The sequence below is a fragment of the Aquarana catesbeiana genome, linkage group LG03 (genome assembly GCF_042186555.1).
Source record: "Aquarana catesbeiana isolate 2022-GZ linkage group LG03, ASM4218655v1, whole genome shotgun sequence".
Taxonomy (NCBI): Eukaryota; Metazoa; Chordata; class Amphibia; order Anura; family Ranidae; genus Aquarana; species Aquarana catesbeiana.
In genome coordinates this window covers 524,839,193-524,865,488 of record NC_133326.1, presented here as the reverse complement: position 1 = coordinate 524,865,488, position 26,296 = coordinate 524,839,193, and the positions used below count along the sequence as shown (strand labels likewise).

General features: G+C 41.2%; 1 protein-coding gene and 1 pseudogene across 7 annotated transcripts in view; both read left to right on the top strand.

Moving 5' to 3' along the window:
• The window catches only part of TSPAN9 (tetraspanin 9), a 556,918-nt gene that overhangs the window by 207,320 nt on the left and 323,302 nt on the right, over window positions 1–26,296 (top strand). For all 7 annotated transcript variants that reach the window (XM_073621234.1, XM_073621231.1, XM_073621235.1 and 4 more), the window contains one exon: window positions 23,844–23,922. The gene's annotated coding sequence lies outside the window, so the exon portion shown is untranslated. The remainder of the gene's footprint in view (window positions 1–23,843; window positions 23,923–26,296) is intronic.
• Window positions 1,428–1,559, top strand: LOC141135961 (U2 spliceosomal RNA; annotated as a pseudogene).

Sequence of the window (26,296 nt, the reverse complement as noted above, 5' to 3'; positions counted from 1 at the left end):
CCTAGTACAAAGACCCTATTAACAACTACAACAGACCCTAATTAATATTATAAAGCGGTGCTAGGGGCTCGCAATCCCATGAGACCACTGTGTAAAGCCTAGTAAACAGTATGAGTTTTTTTTTAACTAAAAATAACTGTCAGCTCTGGTCAGAGCTACTGTACTAACAATAAGGCAATCTCCCCTACTAAACCATTGTGCTCTTACTGGGGGTTGGTCCCCCCACCAGAACACTACAGTCAGTGCTCCCAGCCATTACCTGAGAACGCTGATCAGGAGCCATGCTCATCTGACAGAAGCTGGCCAAACGTCTGGCTTCTGTCGGACCAGCTGTTATACACGTGGGCTAAAAGTTGGCCAGTTTTATTGAACCGGCGGATGTCGTCTGGCATTCAGCAATCGTCTGGCAAACCCCAAGGCTCCATTTACACCTGAGCGATTTTCTGCTTGAAGCTTGTAGCTCTAAAACACACAACAAGCCAAATTCCTGTTCATATCTGAGCTTTCCTGTCACTTGAAGTAAAGCACCTGAAGCAAAACGCCTGTAGCTCAAAAAAGTACATGAGCTTCTTTTTGGCAGATTGCAAGCATTTTTGGCCCCATAGACTTCAATAGAAACGCCTGGCGTTTTATGAGTGTTTTCTGCTCAAATAGCAGTTTTCCACCCCTAATTTCCTTTCGCTATCCTCCCCCTAGTGCTTTCTATTGGCTAAACAAAAATGCCTGAAGCTGTAAAACGCTTGTAATACACTTCTAAAATGCTTTAAAAAAGCTTGTAAAAAAAGTGCCAGTAAATCGATACGCTCAGGTGTGAATGAAGCTCAAATGTAAGAAAATGTTTGTTAAAACACTGAGTGTCATCAACAATTGGCTATTTTTTTACTGGTTTCACCCTTCTTCATCCTTCTTTACATCAGTCAATCGCTTTTGTTCCATTTGAAGGGGATTTATAGACCACATATTCAGGGATGGTAGCAGTGTCCTGGCATAGGTTGAGCGTTCCTCCAGTAACTGACTGTAAAAGATGAGATGTCTACTTTAACTAACAACGGTTTCTTAGCAGTAAATGTATTTTATTCTTGTTCTTACAATGAGAATGTGATCATTTCAATGAAAAGACATTGTTACATATCACAGGTGAGGGAATGAGCTACACCGTGCCAGTGCCTGGAAACCACATTGTCTCTAATGATGTGTGAAACCAAACACTTTCTGAAATCTCTCGACGCCTATGACAGTTAGAAAACAGTCCCATCCTTTGTCCCCGAACGACAGTTGATTTAGGCAATTCCTTCAGTGAAATGAGAAGACTGTAAGCGGAGAAATGACTCAATAAGTTAAAACTATTATGCTGGTGGTGTGGTGTCGAATGTGCTTTGGATTTTTTTTTCAGCCCAGCTTTACAGGTAGCCTATCATCTTTATTAGAGAGCTTCTCTGCCTTTTGGCTAAGATCAAGTGTAGTATCTATTCTTATCAGTTTCCAGGAGGTGGCACTTGCTTCTGTCCCTGATCTACGGCGAGGTGGAGATGGGATGGAGGTTGCTATGCAAAGCCTGCTGGAGTAAAGGTGACCTGGAGTGGTTTGTAGCCAAAAGGGAAGCCTTCTGATGGGGATGGAGAACCACTGGGTCCAGTTGAAGGGTCGGGTCCCTGGCCTTCTAGCCTAGATTGGGGTAGCTCTAGCTCCAGTCAGTTTTTCGGGAGAGAACACTTACTCCTCCTTTGGGGGGGGGAGTGGTTAGTATTTCCCAAATGTAATTAGGCAGGAGGGATGGAACGACGGTGAGGCCTGATGGTTAAGGGCTCTCACCAAGCTTCCTGAACTCCAGGCCTTCCTGGCTGGGGTGGGGGCTGCTGTGGTCTGGGCTGGGGGTCAGGCAAGTGGTGAATGTGCCCCTGAAGTGGCAGTTCAGGGGTGCCATACAGTCACAGTGTTCCGGCACTTGATTTATGACACCATGGTCACTTCACCACAACACACGTTGGCACCTGCCTCTAGGGCAGAGCCTTTTGGCTAGGACCAGGGGAAATTTTTATTCCTGGCCGGAGGGCCGGCCATTGTATTACACAATGGTCACTTTTCACTCTCCCACCTTCCTTCTCCCCACTTTTTTTTTATTTATCCCTGTGTTTGTCACTTTTTTGTATTTTTTTGTTTGATGTGTATACACGTTTGTCACTGTGTGATGAGTAGGGTGTGGGTCCTCTGGCCTACTCTGAAAGTCTTGGGAGGGGGTGGATAATAGGCCTTCTGGCCTGGTTCTCCCTCTCTCATGGGGTCTCCCTTTGGGGGAATCCCATCTAGTTCTTGGGTGGGTCTGTTTCGGCAGACCTTCCGGAGAACGGGGGTCTGTCTGGTCTCGGTAGATGGACCCAAGTGAAGTACCTGTCCCTGTCTGAAGCCTAACGCCCCGGGGGATCAGGGTAAGGTCCTTCCCTAGTGGAGGATCAGTGAAAACACCCATTGCACGTTTTTGTGTTTCACTCTTTATGTGTGTGCACTTTTTTTGGCACCGGGTGGAAGTTTTTGGGTGTGTTTTGCACGCCACTGACGTTTCAAAAAAAAAAAAAAAGAAATTCTGTGTGTAAATGCGGTGGACTCAAAGAGGAAATTAACTCTGAACGCTTTGCCCAAAAAAGTCATGTGGAAGGCAAAGGACTAGTCATCAGTACTGGCTGTGATCTCTCTTCAGTTGATCTTGTCCCCATTACTACATTTTCATGCCTTGTTCTGCTCTGTGTCTCTGTGTGGAGGCAGCCATCTTTGTAGAGGCAGGGCTTTGCTTCCCCATGCCAGAACCTCCAGCAAGGAGAACAGTGAGCAGCACAATAATGCCATAACCAAATCTCACACCAAATCTTCTGAGACTAGCAGTCAGAGGCAGCAGTGCCTTAAATCTCACACTGCAGATATACAACTATGAGTCTGGATGCACAGGAGAGCCTAAACTCATTCACATACCATTATTGTTTTCAGGGGGGAATTTCAGAAAACAGGTACGAATCCTTGTTTAGGCACATCCTGTCATTGAGGGGGGACCGCTCTCTCCCAGTTGTGCTCCTGCGTTGTCCCTCTGTCAAATCCTTCCCTGATGGAGACTATGAAGAAATTAAATTTGGCCGCACGCTGCAGATGTCATCCAATAAAAGTCCTTTATTCTTACCTACAGTTGACGCATTTCACACAAAAGAGTACCCAATCATAATATATTAGTTATGATTGGGCACTCTTTTGTGTGAAACGCATCAACTGTATGATATATCCCATTGCTGTTTGTCCTGTGTTTGAAGAATAAAGGACTTTTTTGGGATGACATCTGCAGTGTGCTGCCAAATTTCATTTCTTCATGGTCATATGCGGTGACGAGCTGGGGTCAGCACCTGTGAGTTATCCCTGAAGCATTTACACCTGAGTGTTTTTTTCTTTTCTATTGGACTCTGATGGAGACTACAAGTGGCCTGCTGACACCAGCATGGCCCACAGTTGTTACTATCAGGAAGCCAGTTCTGAGCAATAATGTGCAGTTTAAAAAAAGGAGTATTGTATGTGAAAATAAACATAGCAGCTGTTTATGATACACAGTTTTACTAAAACTGGAGAATGCAAAATTTAGTGCAGCTGTGCATAGTATCATCTTTTAACTTTCGCTTGTTCAATTAAGTTTTGACAAAAAAAAAAATGGATGCTGATTGGTTTCTTTGCAGAGCTGCATCAGGTTTTGTACTCTCCAGTTTTAGCAAATCAACCCTATAGTGCTTTGGCAAGTAAATATCATCCAGTTAGGGTTCGCATCTACCTAAACAAATCAGATTATAGAATAGTTTGCAGATTTAACATGCGTTTAGCATCAAAACTGGCCTGTACATGTAAGTCATCTTATGTTTCTTTCACCACGTCAGCCAATTCTAGTATATTACAGTAACTGGCTGTAATGCAATGGATCCCTAAGACTGAAAGGTTATGTCATGTGTAATATGCCAGAAGGAAAAATAAGACAGTGGTGGTGACTCAGAGGGCGTTAAAGCATGAAATCCTAATCTTTGTTATACAGAAATCTTTGTCCTGCATTTCCTGCTGACATGTTCTAGATTAGAGTGGGTGACATAACTATGTTCTCTTCCATGATTGGCTAACAGCAGTCATGGGACTTAGGGACACTGCCATTCCTCTGAAGAGCTAAACATAACAGCAGCCCGCACCTGAGCTCTGTGATTACACAGAGCAAGAATTCGGAGTGGGACTCCCCTGGCGGACAGATTGATGATATAGTAGACGAAACTCCCAGACATTTGGCAGGGTTTTCATTGTGTAGAGTGGCTGATCTCCTGCCACCTCTATTCCTGCAATCATTCTATTGTGTGCTTCATGGAGGCTGTGCGGGCTTAGTACAGAGTCCTAGGGGACAGACCTGTTCTTTATAACACTTAATGATCTATACATTGAGGGTGAAGCTTTGCAGTAATCTTTATGAAATACTTTGAACACAATGATATGGAATTTATCACACATAATGAGACAAGGCTTGTTACTACTGTTATACACACCACAACATTCCTTTGTTATGTAGGTAAAAAATTAGGCTGGGTCTCTCTAAAAAACTTTCAGTTTAAGGGTATATTTTTAAGGAAAAAAAGGAGGGATATACAATGCTCAGCATAAAACCTTTACTTTCCTTTCAGAATTAACATTTTCTATGGGACACTATACTACAAAATACTCCCACAAATGTGGGTCGTTGATTGTAACCAAGATTTGTTAATTTGCACACACAAAAAAGTATTTTTTCTAACAAATTCATTCAAGACCATGTTGCAAAAATGAATACACCTCAATGAAAGTCTTAGGGGCAAAGCTACATTTTCGACGACAAAATACTAAATAACAAGAATTCAACTACAGGTGAGTCTAATTATTCATTAAACAGGTGTCCAGGAGACAGTTGATTGTAAAAGGGCGTTACTTAACAAAGAAAACCCCTTCTCATTTCATTCTGTCAGCAATGGCACCACTTGAAAGAGAAATGTCACAAGGCGTGAAAAAGGAAATAATTTCTTTACACGAGAAAGGTGAAGGCTACAATAAGATCAGCAAAGCTTTACTTATCATTGAAAATATTGTAGCAAAAGTGATACAAAAATTTAACAAATATGGAATTGCTACCATCTCACAGAGACATCCAGGCCATCCACGGAAGTTAACACCTCGACAGGAGTGTTTTCTGATGAGAAGGGTTGAAGAAAATCTTCATGCGAGTTCACTGCAGTTAGCTAAAGAAGTAGAAAGCCAAACTGGGGTGAATGTTTCCCGTGACACAATAGGGCGTACACTGCAGAGGAATGACATGCATGGGTGTTGTCCACGAAGAAAGCCCAAGCACAAAAAAGCCCGCCTAGAACTTGCCAGGGCCCATGCTGAAAAAGAAGAAGACTACTGAGAATCTGGAGTGATGAGACCAAGATAAATGTTTTTGGAACTGATTGCTTCAAAACTGTATGGCGTTGCAAAGTTGAGGAGTAGAAACAAAAATGCATGGTGCCTACAGTGAAATATGGTGGTGGCAGTGTCCTTCTGTGAGGCTGCATGAGTGCTGCTAGTGTCGGGTAGCTAGATTTCATTGAAGGTATCATGAATTCACAGATGTACGGCTCTATATTGATAGAGAAGATGCTACCATCACTCCGTGCTCTTGGACGTTGTGCGCTTTTCCAACAGGACAATGGTCCAAAAAACACACATCTAAGGCCACTGTTGCATTTCTGAAGAACAGGGTGAAAGTGATTCAGTGGCCAAGCATGTCTCCTGATCTGAATCTAAAATAAACACCTATGGGGAATTCTGAAGAGACAAATTGAGCATTACTCTCCATCCAGCATCCAGGCTCTAAAAGAGGTAATTCTTGAAGAATGGGAAAATATAGATGTTGCAATATGTCGCCAACTTGTTCATTCCATGCCTATAAGACTTGGTGTTGTCCTTAAAAATCATGGCGGTCATACAAAATACTGTACTAGATGTAGAAGTTTTTGTTGTGGGGTGTAGTAGTTTTTGCATCAACTGATTTGAGTAAAACTGAAGATTTTGTAATCTAAGTTACATTATTAACCTTACTTTCATGTAATGAGCTAAACAAATATTCTATAAAACTCAGTTTTGTCAAAATTTTGAAAATTGTTCTTGTGTTCATTGAGATATTTTTCAAAAGGGGTGTACTCATTTACGCTGAGCAATGTACTTGTGGGACTTTATAGGTACTTATAAATCTACAGCATTTTAAACATATTAACTTTTATTCAATCCATTAAATTACATATACATATTAAAGTATTACGACTTAAATGGGTACAGTAATATATTTCACAACAGCCATTTTTTTTAATCCTCTTTACTTTCCCTTTTTCAAGGTTTACTCCACTATGGTAACTTCCATTTTATGCATGTATCACAGGGAGATATCTAGCAAGGTTTATTTAAACTCTATGCATTTCTCAGAACAGTGTTGGCTTCCTCAGGAGATTTAGAGCTTATGCACACAGGTGCAAAAAACACAGCATTTTTATCCATTTAGCTTTTTTTATGGTTCTGAATGGAGCTTTATAGTTTTCTATGGACCCATGCTCACAGCTGCAACTTGTGCTGCATTTACAGTAGATCCATGGAAAAATAGAAAAAAATTAAAATTTGTACCAGATGTCCTGTGAAAGGATATCATTTTATGCTGCACACATATAAACTTTGTGATAATGTTTGCATGCCTACAGTGCACAGCGCAAATCCATTCTAGTAAAGCAACGTGCTTCCTAGCAACAGAGGATTCTAGGTGGCTTCTGAAAGAAAGTCCACTTATGCTGTAATGCTGTATGCATGTAAATGTTGCTCAAATATTGCTCAAATATTGCATGCGTACATCATACTTTTATTATTATTATACAGCGTACTTTTTATTATTATTATTATTATTATACATGATTTATATAGTGCCTACAGTTTGCGCAGCGCTTTACAACATGAGGGCAGACAATACAGTTACAATACAGGAGGAATTAGAGGGTACTGCTTGTAAGAGCCCAGAATCTTGCTGCCAGCTTTTGTCGGAAAGATGCTGCGTACAAGTTGTTGTATTTTCATACAGACATGTGCATGTACCCATCAGAGAAAAATATTAGATCTGCTTTTGTAACAACCTTTAGTGTATATTTAGCCATAACCCTTAAAGTAGGTAAATATTAACCACTTGCCTACTGGGCACTTTCAACCCCTTCCTGACCAGGCCAATTTTCAGCTTTCAGTGCTGTTGCACGTTGATAAACAATTGCGTGGTCATGCAACACTGTACCCTTACAACATTTTTATATTTTTTTTGAGACAGATAGAGCTTTCTTTTGATGGTTTTTTCATTTTTTGCTAAACAAGTGAGAAAAGACCAAAAATTCTGCAAAGAAAACCAAACCTTTTTCTTAGTTTCTGTTAAACATTTTTCAAATAAGTAATTTTTCTTCTTCACTGATGTGCGCAGATGAGGCTGCACTGATGGGCACTAATGAGGTGGCACTGATGGGCAATGATGAGGCTGCACTGATGGCCACTGATGAGGCTGCATTGATGAGGTGGCACTGATGAAGCGGCACTGATAGGCGGCACTGATGGGCACTGATAGGCGGCACTGATGGACACTGATTGGCACTGATGAGGTTGCATAGATAATCGGGGCACTGATGATCAGTACAATGATTTTCAGTGTAAATGTCCCCTGTCTAAGGAGAAACTGTTATTGTCTTTCCTTTTCTCACACAGTGACAGTGGAAAGGAAATGCCCATAATCAGCATTTGTTTACATGCGATGAGCTGTGATTGGACACAGCTGATCACATGGTAACTGGTCACTGTGAGCAGAAATTTCTCATTGCTCAAGGAACCCCTAGCAATCTCTGGAGGAACCCTGATCGAAAAATGCTGCTATAGAGAGTGTATGGTTTATAATAGTGGGTTCTTCAAGCTTCTAACTCTTCAAAGTGTTAAGGATTGCCTCTTGCTAAGTTTTTTTTTTTTTTTTTTTTTTTAGGTGAGACCTGTGTTTTACTTTACTTAAAGCACATCTAAACCCAAAACAAAAAATGTAATGTTTTGCATCTTGCTAGTCCTTAGGTGTGGTGACGCATTCATTTTCTTTTTCAGCTAAGAATATTTTCAGCAAGTATAGAAAATACCTGTTGATTTCCTAGAAATGCCACACCCATGTCACTTCCTGTGAGCTGAAAAGATAGCAAAAAACAATCATATCTTTCTTTTGTAAGCTACTAATTCCATCAGCAATGTAATGAAGATGAACAAAGACAGACATAGTTGAAGTCTAGCTTGTGTGACAGTCATGGCTTCTTCCATAGATACAGTGGAAAAGTGAGGGCAGCCAAGAAGGGTCATGAACTGTGTTATTTGCAGGATTACCAGGTGAATCTAGAGAAAAAAAGATTGCAGGATAATGGACATCTCCTTTTAATGGAAGGTCCATTCTAAAAATCTCTTCATACCTAGTTGATTCATTCAGGATAAGGATTGTTCAAGGTGAGTTCTGTACAGGACCTACATTAACTGTAGTATCAGGAAATTACTGAAAAACATAGTTAGGCCTCATGTACACTGCTGCTGGTAAATGGATGTTTAGGAGCAGTTGGGCATTTTTCAGCTGCCCTTGAACTCTTCTCTATGTTATCTTTTTAGTACATATTATTATTAGTACACAGGGTTGTTTATAGTCGTTTCTAGGCAGTTGAGTTCAGAATCTTTTTTTGGAACGCAAAAAAATGGGTTCAGACGGATGTTCAGAGGCATTTGAAACACCAAATGCCTGTAAGAGCTTGTAAACGCTGGTAAATACGGTAACGCGCATTTAAAAAACGCTTCTAGATACAAACACGGCATGTAAACATGGCTAAACGCCCGTTTTTAGATGCCTGTTTCTAGCTGTCTAGTTAAATCGTCCTGGAGAGGTTGAACAACGTCCTGTGTACATGAAGCCATAGAGATACATTTTAAATAGAAAGCATCTCTAGAAAACCATTGGCTAAGCCAGTCAGTTGTGAGCTATCCTTGGAGAATGACATGTCTTTTTTGACAGAAATGCATGTACTCATACTCAGGTACCAAAGCTCTACTTAGGTCTTCTCAGCAGCTTAAAATATACATAAGGAAATTTGAACTGAAAGTATCCTTGATGACAGCTCTTAAAGGACAAAAAGAGAAAGGAAAATACTTGCAAACTGGCTTCAAATGTCTTTTAAAATGCAATTAACCTTTAAGAACAATATAAGTTGGTATATTTATTTTTATAGCTTGGTTTCTAAAAGAAGATAAAGAGACAGAGCCACCTGGGTCCATAGGATGGGCAATATATCTGTTTCTCTACGATACATGGGTCGTTTTTATACACATGCAGTTGTGCTGTTGTTAGTGGCCATATCAGATCAGTACAGACACTTTGAATGATTGTATTAACAATTTAATTTTTTGGTATATCAAATCCAAGTCTTGCGTGTGTTCATATTCTCAAATGAATTTAATGCATTGTGACTGCCGACAGTTTTGTGCAGTTTGAATTAGAGGATTAGAGGTAACATCCAAGGTCACACAGGAGGACTACGAGTTGCAAATAAATGGATGAATATGTGAAGCCGAAAAAGATTATTTGTCATGAGCTGTGACATGGAAGGGAGGGGTACATAGGATTGTTCTTGTCATGACAGAAATACATAGTGATGCAAAAGTCACATGGTCACTTAGGAAAAAATTTAAAAGCTCAGAGAGGTGAACTTGCTCTTTCAACAGCAAGTGTGACCCTACAAAACTTTGTTGTAATTTGAAAATTATCATATAAAAATTCTGTAGCCTGTTTTTGAAGGAAACCTGTACTGAGAGAAATTCAAAAGCTATCACTGTAAAATAGTATAAAATAGACAATGGAGCAAATAATAATACATTGTCATCTGGAATCTGCTCCAAGGGCTGCCAAGTTATGGTTTCTAGGATGGTATTCATCTGGGTATTTGAGATGTGAAATTTTGAGTTCCATGTTTTATACCTACAGCTCTTGGAGCTTGTTCAAACAGACACAGATGAGCACCCAACACCTGTGTTTTTTAGGTGTTCTGCCCATGTTTTGAACAAATGGTGCATTCAATGTTGCTGATTGCTGAAATATTGAAGAGTGACAGCAGAAAAAGACCAAGTGGTCCATCGAATCTGCCCCATTTTTTTATTTATGTATTTTTTGTTTTTAGTATGGATCTGTAGTTGCATGTTTGAATCCATGCATGAATCAATGCATGAATCCAAGCATGTTTGAATCCATGTACTGTTGACTGACTCACTACCTCTGCTGGAAGTCTATTCCAAGAATCAACTACTCTTTCCGTTAAATAATACTTTCTAAGATTTGTTTTGAAATTTCCTCCTGCTAGCTTGAGGCCATGTTCCCATTTTCTTAATCTTGGTTTCATATTGAAAATATTGTACTCTTGAACCTTATTCATCCCCAGACAGTACATATTAAGTTCCTGAAGTCTCTCCTGATATGTCCTCCAGACCTTTTACCATTTTTATTGCCTGTCATTGAACTTGTTCTATCTTATTAATATCTTTTTGTAAGTGAGGTCTCCAGAACTGGACACAGTATTTTAAATGTCTACTTAAAGATCTAACTAAAGATCTATATAGGGGAATCAGGACCTCTTCCCTCCTGCTGGTGACCCTTCTAATGATGCATCCTAGAATTCTAATCACTTTTCCTGCTTCATGGTTACACTGCTCATTTTAAAGCTGTTTTGCTAGTGCTAGAGGGGGAGAAGGGGGTGCTTTTTGGTCGTTAGGACCACTGTTTAAGTGTAAGTCTGAATGAGTCCTTATTGAAGACCTAAGCTAGCCATACATGGATTGAATTTCAGCTGGTTCAGCAGAAACGGGACTGCTGAAAAATTTTAGTTCTCTCAGCGCTGCAGCCAATAGGCTGCAGCACTGATCTGTGTATTTTGATGGCAGAGAAGCAGGGAGTCTGCCCACTGTCAGAATACAATGATACAGCAAAGAGGATTCCCACATCCACAATTGATTTCAGTTTTTTCAGGCAGCCACCTGGCTGAACGAAAAAAAAAAAAAACGAACCATGAAGGGGCAGTTTTAGAATGACATGAATAGCTGGAACTTGGAAAAAATCAAATGAAAGTGCTAGTACCTTAAGGTTTTCCTTTTATTGTAAGAGTCAGTTAAACAGCATATCTGGATTATGTATAGGCAGTTTCTTTATGACAAAGAATCTCTGTTGCCCTGGCTTTTTTGACTGAAAGAACCACAATTGAAATATCACACCAGAAATGCAGATGTCCAGATATAAATGTATTCCAAAATTAAATAAAGACGTTTCTATGAAGATCTGGAACAGCAGATAACAGGAATGGAGGGCCAGAATTCAAATTGGCTGATCCATCCTTTCGGTAGCAGTTGTGTGGTTAAATGCCTCGGCTTTTGTTTACTTGAGCAAGACTGGAGGAATCCTTTAGCAGCATATTCTCCAGAAAGGGAATTGTATCTCTTCTGTTACTCTTTTCTTACATGTGCTAATTTCTTCATTAGGTATTTTTAAATGGCAATGTTAAAACATGTATAAACTCAATCACCCAGATAGCAAGGATAACTTGCTGCAAATTCATGGCAGTGTTGAATTGTAAGCCTTGTCAATTTGCTGCACATTTTCACTGGCACATTGTACACTTGCAGAGCCTTTGAAGCACAAGTTCTAGTTGACACTTTTCCAATTTGTAGCAAATTTGCATGGCAAGTCTCTAGCACGAGCAAAGTTGCGGTGGTGATTCTACAGCAAGAGCCCTGCAAGTCACAGTGACCCTTGTGGTGGGATGACTATTGCACAACATAACTGAAACAGAACTTGCAGAATGTTTTTAAAAAAAGTTATTTTCAATATTTTTAAATCTGTAGTTAAAATAATAGTTGGTGATCCAGCAATAAAGGATCATGTACAGACACTTCTTGTTATAGGGTTGCAGTGCTCTGTCCATCTCCCAATTGTACCCTTGCATTATCATTGTCAAATAGACTTATGATGGAGGCTACAAGTGGCCTCTTCAACACACATTACACAGGCATGGTCTACTGTTTTAACCTTCAGGAAACCTCCCCTGAGAAATGCCATGCTGCCATCACTGGAGTACATGTGGACAGGAAGCGGTTCCACAGAGGTTGCGGGAGATCAGAACAGAAGCACTGAAATGCATAACAGGTTGTTTATGATGCACAATCCTTTGGTAAACTCAGTGCCATTGATTTAGGGTTTCCATCTACTTTGGGAACAGGAGAGAACATGATGAAGAATGGAAATGATGACTAGATTTTGAGTAGACCAGTCTTTTGATAATAGTCCATTTTGTAAGTTTTTTATGTTTCCAACAGAGACTAGACATATGGAGTGAAGACATAAAATATTTATGTCTGTATGTGTGAAGCAAAGTAAGCCTTGAGTTATTGAAGCTCTGTATGTTTCAGCTTTGCTAATTTGTATCAATATTATTCCTGTAGAGATCATGTTTGATTTTTGTGTGCTTCTCTCTTGCTTAGTGCTTCATTGACAGCTCATCCCGTAGGCCCGGCTATTAGTTAATAAAAGATGTTCAGTGAAATCAAACTGAGACTAATGCTCTCTCAGGAGATTCTGTTTAACCCAACCCTGGTTGTAACTGTATTCTCTTGACCAAATACCATATCAAGCCATACCAAGTCAAGATTAAGGCCTCATTCACACTGGGGCCTAGCAGGAGAATAGCAGCTGCAAAAATGCTCCTAAAACACGTTTTTTTTTCAAGCATGTTTAGGCACCTGAAGAGCTTGGGCATTTATTCATTTTATTCGGCAGAATATTACTTTTATACAGCCTAAAGTAAATACACTTATTAAAATTGAATTCCTGCATACTATTACATTTTCTTCAATAGTTCCCTTCCCCTCTCTCAATAAAACCATTTGTTTTTCTTTCAATTGCTTATACATATTATTTGAAAAATCATATATCTAAAAGTCTGTGATGTCATCGGTGCTACTTGAAAAATGCTGAGATGCCTGGTCACTGGGAGGATGGATGAGGTGAGCACCAATATCACATCATTTGCATTTGGATAATCTACCAGTGGAGTGAATGGGAAGAGTGGTTAAAAGAGAAGTGTGGCCAAAGCTCATCTCGAAAGCCAGTTTACCTACCAGTATGTTTTTGAAGTGTGGGAGGAAACCAGAGTACCCTTAGGAAACCCATGTGAGCGTGGGGAGAACATGCAAACTCAACGTAGATGTTGTCCTTGCCAGGATTCAAATCGAGGGTCCCAGTGCTGCCTGTCAACTGGAACTGAACAGCTGCCAATATCAGGAGCATGTACCATATTTGTATGTCCTGACTCTCTTTTGCCACTTTCTCGTCACCACTGCCACATGGGAGTTACATTGTGCTGGCACCTTGTGCTGGCATCTTAAAGCAAAACTAAACCCATCGCTTTAACAGTTTCAAAAACAGTTACTTTCCCGGCATTCCGGGATGGCTAACTATCACATTTGCTTGTGCTCCTAACCAAACTGTCAAACCATCAAATGGCTGGATTCAAAATTGATCATATGTGCAGCACCATGGCAGTTGCAAATCAACCAGAAGCTAAGATGGCAGCTTCCTTGGACGCAAAGGATAGGAGAATCTTGCTGCTGAGAGTATATACTGCGCTGCATTTGCACCATAGGCAGTGTAGCAGTGTACAGTACAATTACAAAAAAAAAAACAGTAGCAGACAGGCAAAAGAGTTTTTCTTGGCAGAAGAGACATATAAAATCACTTTTGCCAAAAAAACTCTACTTACTGCTATTTTTTTAGGGAGACTTCAGGTCTTCCGGCTTTAGGCCTCTTTCACACGGACAGCTGTTCTGCCACTGTTAAAAGCAGGTTTTATTATTTTAAAATTCCAAGATTCCAGGCACAGCGATCGCTTACAGTTGTACATTGCGATTAGCAGCGTTTACGTGCCTTTACGTGCCTTTACATGCGGCTACGTTTAGCTGCGGTGCAACGTTCTTGCCATTTCTGATGTGCTTCCTGTTGTTTTTCTTTCCTCGTTGCCACTGCTATCCGCAGGTGAAACAGTACACTGTGATTACCTGCGGTTATGTGCAGATAGCTGCGCTAATCGGTCCTGGACGCAGTCAAGTTTAATTTATCTAACCGCACAAAACCCCATGTAACTAAACCGTTGCTACTCATTGTGTGAGTTTAGATGCGGTAGATAACTTCATCTATCCGCAGCTAAAAGCTGAATTCTATCTGCCCGTGTGAAAGGGTCCTGTGCTTTGCAGCTCTTTTAAAGTCTTAAGTTTATGAACAGAGCTCTGTCGAAAAACACTATTAGGAAAACAATAGACTCTGTACGTTGCCAATCCTTTAATTTAATTGCAGCATTTTGTAAAGCAAGGATGTTGACTGCACTGTTTAACAGTAACCATAAGGGAAAACCTAAAACCAGGTGGCTTGTCAGTATCAAATACTGAGTTGGGAGATCAATGAAAATATAGTTAACTCATCTATACTGCTGTGCTGCTCGTATCACCCTTGCAGTATATAAATGACCCCCATCTTCCATGATGGCCTCATGTTCTTAAACTTTGAATCCATTTCTCAGCAACCTCTGAGATTCTTATTTTATTTTGTTGTATAATTTAGAGAAAGATATGTGGACAGGCTCTGTTTTTACAACATGTTTAAAAATTCAGCATTGCGCCAGATGCCACATTATTACAAACATTAAAGAATCATGGCATAGAGAGAGAGAGCGGTGCATCAAAGATCAACGTCAATGCTGGAAATCAAAAGGCTGCACATGAAAATCAAGGCCGAGCATCAGTGAGTCTGGCAACATGTTATAGCTATGTATTACCACTACAAAGGGCATGAATCCTGTTTTGTACATGTAAATCTACAGACCACCATTGGTAAAAAAAAAAAGGGGGACATTTCCTTAAGAGAGTGCAGATAGAGGGCAATGCAAAATATATTTCTGTTTTTCTGTTTTGGGTGTAGAGGGCTAAGGTGGGATCTACATTACTGCTGGGGAGTAGGAGCTCTTCTAGGGACCATTCACGCCAGTGTTTGGGACTTTGCCCATTTTATTTGGCATATTGGATTGATTTCTTTAATTTTCAATAAGCCCTATGTCCATAGGCCAAAAAACATATTGAACTTCTTTTTTTTTTAAGTGTATCACAAGGAAAAGCTTATGTACTTTTTTGCACTGAGGGGCAGAGGTGTTTGTTCGAGCTGTGAAATCACACTCGGGGAACCTTTGAAAATGACAGGGCATGCAGAGACTTCACACTTGTACTAATCATTACCGTGCATGCTAACCCTGGCCAACATGTGCAAAAATGCAAACAGGGTCTGATTTTTTGCGGGGGGGGGGGGGTATTAAAATTGAAGCACTTCGGATTTGGTGCAGCTGTGCATGGTAGCCAATCAGCTTCTAACTTTAGCTTGTTCAATTAAGCTTTGACAAAAAGACCTGAAAGATGATCGGTTTCTATGCGGACCTGCACACCAGTTTTAATATCCCATGGTGTGTCTGTTACGCAAGCTCCTTTATTTTTACCAGCTACGGTCCTGGATTTGGATATTGGATTGCTGTTTTATGCATCAATTGACCCCTGTTGGGGCTTTTGTTTTATTTGCACAACTACATTGTCCATTCTTCAATGAGATATTTCAGCAATGTTTATGATGCTTTGTTACATCTGTCAACCCCAATCAGTTTTTAAGGTTATCCACTTTTATTTGGCAAATCACTAATAAAACCAAGATATGCCCATGATTCCTCTACAGTCTCACCAAGTTCAATAATCTATAATCATATTTATGAGGAATTTACCTTGCTGTCCTCACTCATTTGCATATTTTGGCATAAGCAACATTGCACTTAGACCTACCAATACACTCAAGCTAAAATGGTAAAAGTGCTTAGATTCGTTCTAATTTTTGTACATATGCTGGTAAGGTGAACCTGTTCTTTTGTTCAAGCATGGCATTGCAAACAAGTTCACAGAAAGCCCAGCATTAGGCAAACATTTTCATTTAATTTCTGCAGGGTTTTTTTTTTTTTTTTTTAATACTTACCTTGTCCAGAAATCATTTAGTCATTGTGACATCATTACAGGGTGAGCTGTGTTCTTCAGGCCCCTGGAGGAAGGATCCCAAAGGGCACTCCGTGTCACTACCTTTGGATATTGAGCACCCACTGGACTATAGCTTCCTGTTAGTTCTTTGGAATTGTACAAAGTTCTGTGGGCAGTAAGTAGGAGGGTTGTCACCAGAAATAATAACTCTATTCCTAAGTGTGTTTAACCACTTGAGCCCCGGACCATTATGCTGCCTAAGGACCAGAGGTCTTTTTCCAATTTGGCACTGCGTCGCTTTAACTGCTAATTGCGCGGTCATGCAATGCTGTACCCAAACGAAATTTGCGTCCTTTTCTTCCCACAAATAGAGCTTTCTTTTGATGGTATTTGATCACCTCTGCGGTTTTTATTTTTTGCGCTATAAACGGAAAAAGACCGAAAATTTTGAAAAAAAATGATATTTTCTACTTTTTGTTATAAAAAAAATCCAATAAACTAAATTTTAGTCATACATTTAGGCCAAAATGTATTCGGCCACATGTCTTTGGTAAAAAAAATGTCAATAAGCGTATATTTATTGGTTTACGCAAAAGTTATAGCGTCTACAAACTAGGGTACATTTTCTGGAATTTACACAGCTTTTAGTTTATGACTGCCTATGTCATTTCTTGAGGTGCTAAAATGGCAGGGCAGTACAAAACCCCCCCAAGTGACCCCATTTTGGAAAGTAGACACCCCAAGGAAATTGCTGAGAGGCATGTTGAACCCATTGAATATTTATTTTTTTTGTCCCAAGTGATTGAATAATGACAAAAAAAAAAAAAATATTTACAAAAAGTTGTCACTAAATGATATATTGCTCACACAGGCCATGGGCCTATGTGGAATTGCACCCCAAAATACATTCAGCTGCTTCTCCTGAGTATGGGGATACCACATGTGTGGGACTTTTTGGGAGCCTAGCCGCGTACGGGGCCCCGAAAACCAATCACCACCTTCAGGATTTCTAAGGGTGTAAATTTTTGATTTCACTCTTCACTGCCTATCACAGTTTCGGAGGCCATGGAATGCCCAGGTGGCACAAAACCCCCCAAAATGACCCCATTTTGGAAAGTAGACACCCCAAGCTATTTGCTGAGAGGCATATTGAGTCCATGGAATATTTTATATTTTGACACAAGTTGTGGGAAAGTGACACTTTTTTTTTTTTTTTTTGCATAAAGTTGTCACTAAATGATATATTGCTCACACAGGCCATGGGCATATGTGGAATTGCACCCCAAAATACATTTAGCTGCTTCTCCTGAGTATGGGGATACCACATGTGTGGGACTTTTTGGGAGCCTAGCCGCGTACGGGACCCCGAAAACCAATCACCGCCTTCAGGATTTCTAAGGGTGAAAATTTTTGATTTCACTCTTCACTGCCTATCACAGTTTCGGAGGCCATGGAATGCCCAGGTGGCACAAACCCCCCCCAAATGACCCCATTTTGGAAAGTAGACACCCCAAGCTATTTGCTGAGAGGCATGGTGAGTATTTTGCAGCTCTCATTTGTTTTTGAAAATGAAGAAAGACAAGAAAAAACATTTTTTTTTTTCTTTTTTCAATTTTCAAAACTTTGTGACAAAAAGTGAGGTCTGCAAAATACTCACTATACCTCTCAGCAAATAGCTTGGGGTGTCTACTTTCCAAAATGGGGTCATTTGGGGGGGGTTTGTGCCACCTGGGCTTTCCATGGCCTCCGAAACTGTGATAGGCAGTGAAGAGTGAAATCAAAAATTCACGCCCTTAGAAAGCCTGAAGGCGGTGCTTGGTTTTTGGGGTCCCGTACGCGGCTAGGCTCCCAAAAAGTCTCACACATGTGGTATCCCCGTACTAAGGAGAAGCAGCAGAATGTATTTTGGGGTGTAATTTCACATATTCCCATGGCATGTTTGAGCAATATAACATTTAGTGACAACTTTGTGCAAAAAAAAAAAAAAAAAAATGTGTCTCTTTCCCGCAACTTGTATCGCAATATAAAATATTCCATGGACTCGACATGCCTCTCAGCAAATAGCTTGGGGTGTCTACTTTCCAAAATGGGGTCATTTGGGGGGGTTTTGAACTGTCCTGGCATTTTATGCACAACATTTAGAAACTTATGTCACACATCACCCACTCTTCTAACCACTTGAAGACAAAGCCCTTTCTGACACTTATTGTTTACATGAAAAAGTTATTTTTTTTTTGCAAAAAAATTACTTTGAACCCCCAAAAATTATATATTTTTTTAAAGCAAATGCCCTACAGATTAAAATGGTGGGTGTTTCATTTTTTTTTTTCACACAGTATTTGCGCAGCGATTTTTCAAACGCATTTTTTGGGGAAAAAACACACTTTTTAAAATTTTAATGCACTAAAACACACTATATTGCCCAAATGTTTGATGAAATAAAAAAGATGATCTTAGGCCGAGTACATGGATACCAAACATGACATGCTTTAAAATTGCGCACAAACGTGCAGTGGCAACAAAATAAATACATTTTTAAAAGCCTTTAAAAGCCTTTACAGGTTACCACTTTAGATCTACAGAGGAGGTCTACTGCAAAAATTACTGCCCTCGATCTGACCTTCGTGGTGATACCTCACATGCATGGTGCAATTGCTGTTTACGTTTGACGACAGACCGCCGATTGCGTTCGCCTTAGCGCGAGAGCAGGGGGCGACAGGGGTGCTTTTTTTTTTTTTTTTTTTTTTCTTTATTATTTTTCTGCTTTTTTTATCTTATTTTTAAACTGTTCCTTTCATATTTTTTTTTTTTTAATCATTTTTATTGTTATCTCGGGGAATGTAAATATCCCCTATGATAGCAATAGGTAGTGACAGGTACTCTTTTTTGAAAAAATTGGGGTCTATTAGACCCTAGATCTCTCCTCTGCCCTCAAAGCATCTGACCACACCAAGATCGGTGTGATAAAATGCTTCCCCAATTTCCCAATGGCGCTATTTACATCCGGCGAAATCTAAGTCATAAAATGCTCGTAGATTCCGGTTTCTTAGGCCATAGAGATGTTTGGAGCCACTCTGGTCTCTGATCAGCTCTATGGTCAGCTGGCTGAATCACCGGCTGCATTCTCAGGTTCCCTGTTGAGACAGGAGAGCCAGAGAAAAACACGGAAGACGGTGGGGGGGGGGGGCATTCCCTCCCACGGCTTGTAAAAGCAGTCTAGAGGCTAATTAGCCGCTAGGATTGCTTTTACATGAAAGCCGACCGCTGGCTGAAAAGAATGATACCAAGATGATACCTAAACCTGCAGGCATCATTCTGGTATAACCACTCAAAGTCGTGAATGGCGTACCTGAAGACAAAAAAATGGTTAACAATAAAGCACAGTAAACGGTAAAGTATAAAAAATTGCATACCTGAAAAAGCAAACATGATAAAACATAATAACAATAAAACATTGCAGAATAGAATACAGTAAAAAAGAGCAGAACAATAGAGAGAGAATAGAGAGAGAGAGAACAATAAAACGACAACTATTTTTTTTTATTTTATATATATATTTTTGTTTTGACACTTTTTTTGTAACTAACTTTTGTAACTGTAACCGGTTCCAGGTTCGGGTCTCTCAAAATGCGATGGCATCTTGGGAGACCCTGTGAAAGTGTGTCCTAGTCTGTGCAATGCTGTACCCTACGCTAATACTCAACTAGTGAATGGTAGCGTTCAAAACATTCACCAATGCAAAGACCAGGATTGTCAGGACAGGAGGGACAATAATAGCGGGTGTCACGCCTATATCCGCGCTTCCTGCAGACACAACATCTTTTTTGGGGGGGTTCGTTGGGTAGGGGTACTCGGGAGGACATAAAGAAAATGCCTCTCATGCAGCCGACTGCATTTGATTGGGGATGTGAATGGGGGAAGTACGGGCGCTGCAGAAGTGGTGGGTTCCCAATTAGGATTGGCGAATGCAGCAGGAAGGGCACTATGGGCACGACGGGCCTGTGTTTGTCTTCTTGGTGGCAGCGGGACACTACTTGTGCTTGCCACCTCATCAGCTTGAACTGCACTTATGGGACTCGCCACGTCACCAAGTGTTGCTGCAGTGCTGGTTTGACTACGACCGGGGTGTACTAGGCCGCTGGTGCTTGCCAGTTCACCAAAACGCTACCAAAAAAACTGTTAGCGATCGCAGGGATCAAGGCCTGACTCTGCGAACGCTGCAGTTATGTGTTTAGTGTTTTGTAAGTGTCAGTGATCGATCGATACTGCACTTGGGTGGGCTGGGCTGGGCCGGGCGGAGGGGCAAAACACAGGTGCTAGCAGGTATCTGGGCTGATCCCGCTAACACTGCGTTTTTGGGAACCCTAAACTGCTGGGGACGCTAGTATAGATCTGATCGGATCAGATATTGATCCGTTCAGATACTATACCACTAAGGGAGGTGTATGCTGCGTGCGTGGGTGTTAGCGGTACTGGCGCTAACCTGACGCTGCCTGGGGCTGGTGCTTGCCAGTTCACCAAAACGCTACCAAAAAAACTGTTAGCGATCGCAGGGATCAGGCCTGACTCTGCGAACGCTGCAGTTATGCGTTTAGTGTTTTGTAAGGGACAGTGATCGATCGATACTGCACTTGGGTGGGCCGGGCCGGGCGGAGGGGCAAAACGCAGGTGCTAGCAGGTATCTGGGCTGATCCCGCTAACACTGCGTTTGTGGGAACCCTAAACTGCTGGGGACGCTAGTATAGATCTGATCGGATCAGATATTGATCCGATCAGATACTATACCACTAAGGGAGGTGTACGGTGCGTGCGTGGGTGTTAGCGCTACTGGCGCTAACCTGACGCTGCCTGGTGCTTGCTTGCCAGTTCACCAAAATGCTACCAAAAAAACTGTTAGCGATCGCAGGGATCAGGCCTGACTCTGCGAACGCTGCAGTTATGCGTTTAGTGCCTTGTAAGTGACAGTGATCGATCGATACTGCACTTGGGTGGGCCGGGCGGAGGGGCAAAACGCAGGTGCTAGCGGGTATCTGGGCTGATCCCGCTAACACTGCGTTTTTGGGAACCCTAAACTGCTGGGGACGCTAGTATAGATCTGATCGGATCAGATATTGATCCGATCAGATACTATACCACTAAGGGAGGCGTATGCTGCGTGCGTGGGTGTTAGCGGTACTGGCGCTAATCTGACGCTGCCTGGGGCGACGCATATCACCGCCGGGCGATCAGGGGGCTAAACCTTTATTCGGTAATAAACGGCGGGTGCCCTGACACTATAAAAAATAAACGAACTAACCAGCGTCACCCGTAACGTTTATACGGTGATCAGTGGTGAAAGGGTTAACTAGGGGGCAATCAAGGGGTTAAAACATTTATTAGATAGTATATGGGGGTCCCTGACACTATAAAACGCTGACGGCGAACCTAAATATGTACGTCCCTAACTAGCGTCACCAGTGACACTAATACAGCGATCAGAAAAATGATCGCTTAGCAACACTGGTGACAGGGGGTGATCAAGGGGTTAAAACTTTATTAGGGGGGGTTAGGGGGGTACCCTAGACCTAAAGGGGGGTAATACTAACTGTCCCAACACTGTAACTGTCACAAACTGACACTATGCAGTAATCAGAAAAAAAAAAAAAAAAAAAAAAACCTGCTGGTGTCAGTTTGTGACGGGGGGGGGGGGTGATTGGGGGGGGGATCGGGGGGGGGATCGGGGTGTTTTGTATGCCTGGCATGTTCTACTGTGTGTGTAGTGTGTTGTGCACTTACATTGATGTCTTCTCCCCTCGGCGCTGGAACGGAATACCGAGCTGAGGGGAGATGACATCATTTCCTTTGCTGCTGTTTAGCATACAGCAGCAAAGGAATGTTCCCATTGGCCGGCGGCGATCGCGAGGGGGGGGCCACGAACGGATGGCCTCCCCCTCATCTCGGATCGCCGGGGAACAGAACGGGACCGCCTCGGGCGGCGGGGGGGGGTCCGATCGGACCCCCCACCCGCGGAAGGCAAATCACGTACATGTACGTGATTTTGCCTGCCCGTGCCGCTTTGCCGACGTAAATCGGCGTTAGGCGGTCCTTAAGTGGTTAATGAGAGTTGTCACCCTCTGAAAGGATGGACCATTCACTGGCAGAATTGCCAGATTTTTTACATTATAACAGCATTAAATAAGCAAGAAACATACAGTTTGCTTTGTATTTTTAACATAAGTTCATGTCTTAGCAAAGCCTTTAGTTCACTTTAAATGTCCCCACCCTGTGGCACTTATACCTGTGAATGGAGCAGTGAGGAATCAAACACCAAAAGCCCTAGCTTCAAGATGTTGTAGTATCATGGGTGCTCAACCTGTGGACCTGTGGCCCTCCAGCTGTTGCAAAACTACAAGTCCCATCATGTATCTGCCTTTGTGAGTCGTGCTTGTAGCTGTCAGCCTTGCAATGCTTCATGAAATTTGTAGTTCTGCAACAGCTGGAGGGCCACAGGTTGAGCACCCATGTATGTAGTTGGAGCTTACACAGGGCTCAGCACTCTTTTGCTGCCACCATGTGCTAGTTCCTCGTGATTGGCCTCTCAATTACCAATCATGGGTGGAAGGGGGAGTGAGTCACATGCTCCCTGTTGTTGTAATATGTTGGTAGATTTATGTGGGATTTTATATGTACACATACAGTACAAGATTGAGCAGGCCAGATTTCAGTTGACAATGGTTGAGTTGTCAACTGAAGCCAACTCAATTACACATATCAAAGGGGACTTGTTGATCAAAGGGGAAGTGGCCAAACAACATTTACTCCACATATCAAAGGGGACAGATAGTGACTCCGGGCTATGTTAATGTTAATATGCAACAATGCAAATTAGGGCAGTTTATGACTACAGCTGTTTACGGCTAGGGGTCATTGTCTGTCACTCTGAAAGACAGAAGCAGATCAAAGGCCTAAATGGAAACTGCCAATCAAATTGCTCAGCCATTCAGTGTATAGGGGATATAACATGGCATTCAATCTATTCACTCTCTGTGTGATTATGAAGGCACAGGTCTAGGAAACATGGGACTCTGAAGGCTAGTATATTTACTAGCATTGTCATAGTTACTCTGTTGGATTTTATCATCTGTTGCAAGACTTTGTTCTGTGTTGGAAGTCAATAAAGTGCATCTCTCTGGAAGAATTGGGTTGCTGCGGAAGATTACTTAATTGATTATCTATCCACTATACTATATCTCTACACCTATACCTGAAGTTTTGGGTATTTCTCTTCATTCCAGGTTCACTTTAAGGGAAGTTTAACCATTCTGTTCTAGGCACTGCTCACAACAGCCAGCCGATAAATACAGCATAAGGAGAGATTGAAACCCTAGTATGAGGGTATTTTAAGCTAGATATTACGCTGGCGACTCGAGTGACTTTGCTATAAGCCGTTAATATTTCTTGTGTGACAGAATTGTTTCGAACTTGCATTACTATTTATTGGCTAAATGCAAAAGAGTTGCTTCGTGAAGGAAAATGAATATCGGCTTTCAGATTCATAGCTAAGGCAATCCTTCTAGTTTCTCTTCTTAAATAATAGAATACTTACCTTTTGTTCTGTGACCTCCTTTCTTTTTTAATAACAGATTTTTTTTTTTTATCTTTCCTTGCAGAGCACAGCGCGCTCCCACATCCGAGTAGGCTCGAACATTGATTAATTTGTAACATCTGGATATCCAATTATAGAGGCAGGTGAGTTTTAAGGGAAAACGGGTCAGGGAAAGGGCCTTGTTAGGAGGAGTCTTTCCAGAAAGATAATTTAATAAAGCCTAACACGTATTGTTTCTTCTAAAGAAAAAAAAGCTATTAATTATGAGACGACTGCTGCACAGGAAATATAGGTGAGTATTAAATTAATGACTCCTATAACTAAACTAGACTTTTTATGTAAGAATAATATTACTAGTAAGACAGAAGGGGCAAAATAGTGTATGGGATTCTAAATGAAATATTACTGGATTAAAAAAGATACATTATGAGCCTGGAAGGCTTGCAAGCAATACAAAAAAATCTTGAAGATGCACAGTAAATCATTTAGGAATACATTCAGTTCACCAAAACCTCTCACACAACCATCTGTTGAAGCTTATATTTAGAGGAAAGGATTGAAGCAGCCAACTCCTGTCTTAATTGACCTTCCATTAACCCATACAGGCCAACCACTTTTTTCATACCAGCATTTGAAGTCCTGATAAGAGAAAAGATACAGGCGCCTCTTTCCTTACTTGCATATCCTAGAGACTGCTTCCGCTCCCCTATATAAGGCTGGCCCTGAAACAGTGGACTTTTCCCTTGCTGCAGATACATAGCTGCTTGTAGTAAAGACTTTGTATCATAGACATCAGTGCAGCAGGAATTTTTGAGAACTTGTGCCAAATTATATGTCTTGTCTTTTGAAGTCCTGATGAAGTGGGAATGCTGAAGCTCCCAAAACACATTGAATTTTTACCTTTGGATTTTGATAATGAAATAAATACTCTTGAACTCCTACATCTTTGGTGTAACACTCTTGGTTTGATTCTAGGAATGATAACTGACACCGGTCCCAAACCTTCCTCACTCTATCCGGTAATAAAAATAATGTTTTGGTGGGGTTCTACTTTAAACCTGCCACACATCACTGCTATCACAACAATGGCCTCATTGACCAGGAAGGAAAGAAGGAAGGGTGCCCTGCATTTGAAGCTCCTGGGGTACTTGGGCATCCAGGTTTAATACATTTAAAGTAGAACTTAAAGAGGAAGTAAACCCTGGTGGGTTTTACGTCCTCTTTATTTCCCTGCAAAGGTAAAGCATAATGGGCTACTATTATGCGTCACTTACCTGAAACCGAAGCCCGCAGTGTCTCCGTTGTCCCCACTAACAGGGACCGTCCATCTTCCCTCCTCTTCCTTCCGGGGCCGCGAACTCCAGCTCTGTGACTGGCCGGAGTCGCGCACCAGTCACGGCATGACCCCTATTAGAAATGGCACAATGTGCCCTTTCTAAAGGGCGCATGCGCCAATGACATTTTTTTTATGTTTAGCAAATATCTCCTGAACCATAAAGGTTTAGGAGATATTTCAAGCACCTACAGGTAAGCCCTAATATAGGCTTACCTGTAGGTAAAAGTGGTTGTATAGGGTGAACAACCACTTTAAAGAAATGTATAACTAAAGGAAAAACTTTTTTTATTTTTGGATAGAGTGGAGAGGGTTTAGAGAACCTGTCAGTTTTTTATTGCTGTCTGTGCCCTCGTTAAGGAGATTCACTCTCTCTTTTTGTCCTATTTACCATTATCATTGAAAGTGAAAGTAAAGAAAAACCCAAATTTATGGTTGTCCTAGAAAAGTAATAGAGGGGAAATGTTCCAATGGGGACAATAGTTCTGGCGACCTGGGGGTCCCCAAGGAATTGCATTAATTTGCAGGGATTTCTTCTCACTTTTTGTTTAGCTATGGGACAGGAAGTGAAAGGATATCTCCGCATAGGACACAGAAGGCGAAAAAAAATCTGATAGGGGTTATAACCCTCCCTTGCTTTATCCACATATCCAAAATGAAAAAAAAGGTTTTGCCTATAGTTCTATTTTAACTTTATCTGAGCACCAGAAGCTGAAAATGCTATTTATTTTATTTTTTATATTTAAAGCACACTTACCTATCCATCCATGTCCAAACAACCCCCGGGGCCTAGCATGTTTAGCTCTGCCATTATGAGTAAGGGTACATGATTCATGTAACATTTTTTTTCTTAAAATCATCTGCCTTTAGGTCAGGCATGCAGGTAGGAGGACATGCTTGGCTGAGAAAGCCCCTCCTCCAGATAAAGACATTTTGGTCATGGGTGGTATGACATTATTTTGGTCTGGACTAGAAACCAAGAAGCAACTAAAGAATTGTAAAAAAGTTGAAAATAAATAAATGTAATATACATTCCTACCTATTTAGTTAGTATAGATTGAGAGTAAAGTTCTACTTTAAATGCACACTTTAAAATAAATAAGCCTTCCCTTTGCATGTGCAAAGTAAAAAGGCTAAATTAACACCCCACCCCCAGGAGCATGTACTTGCTTTTCTTCGCTCCA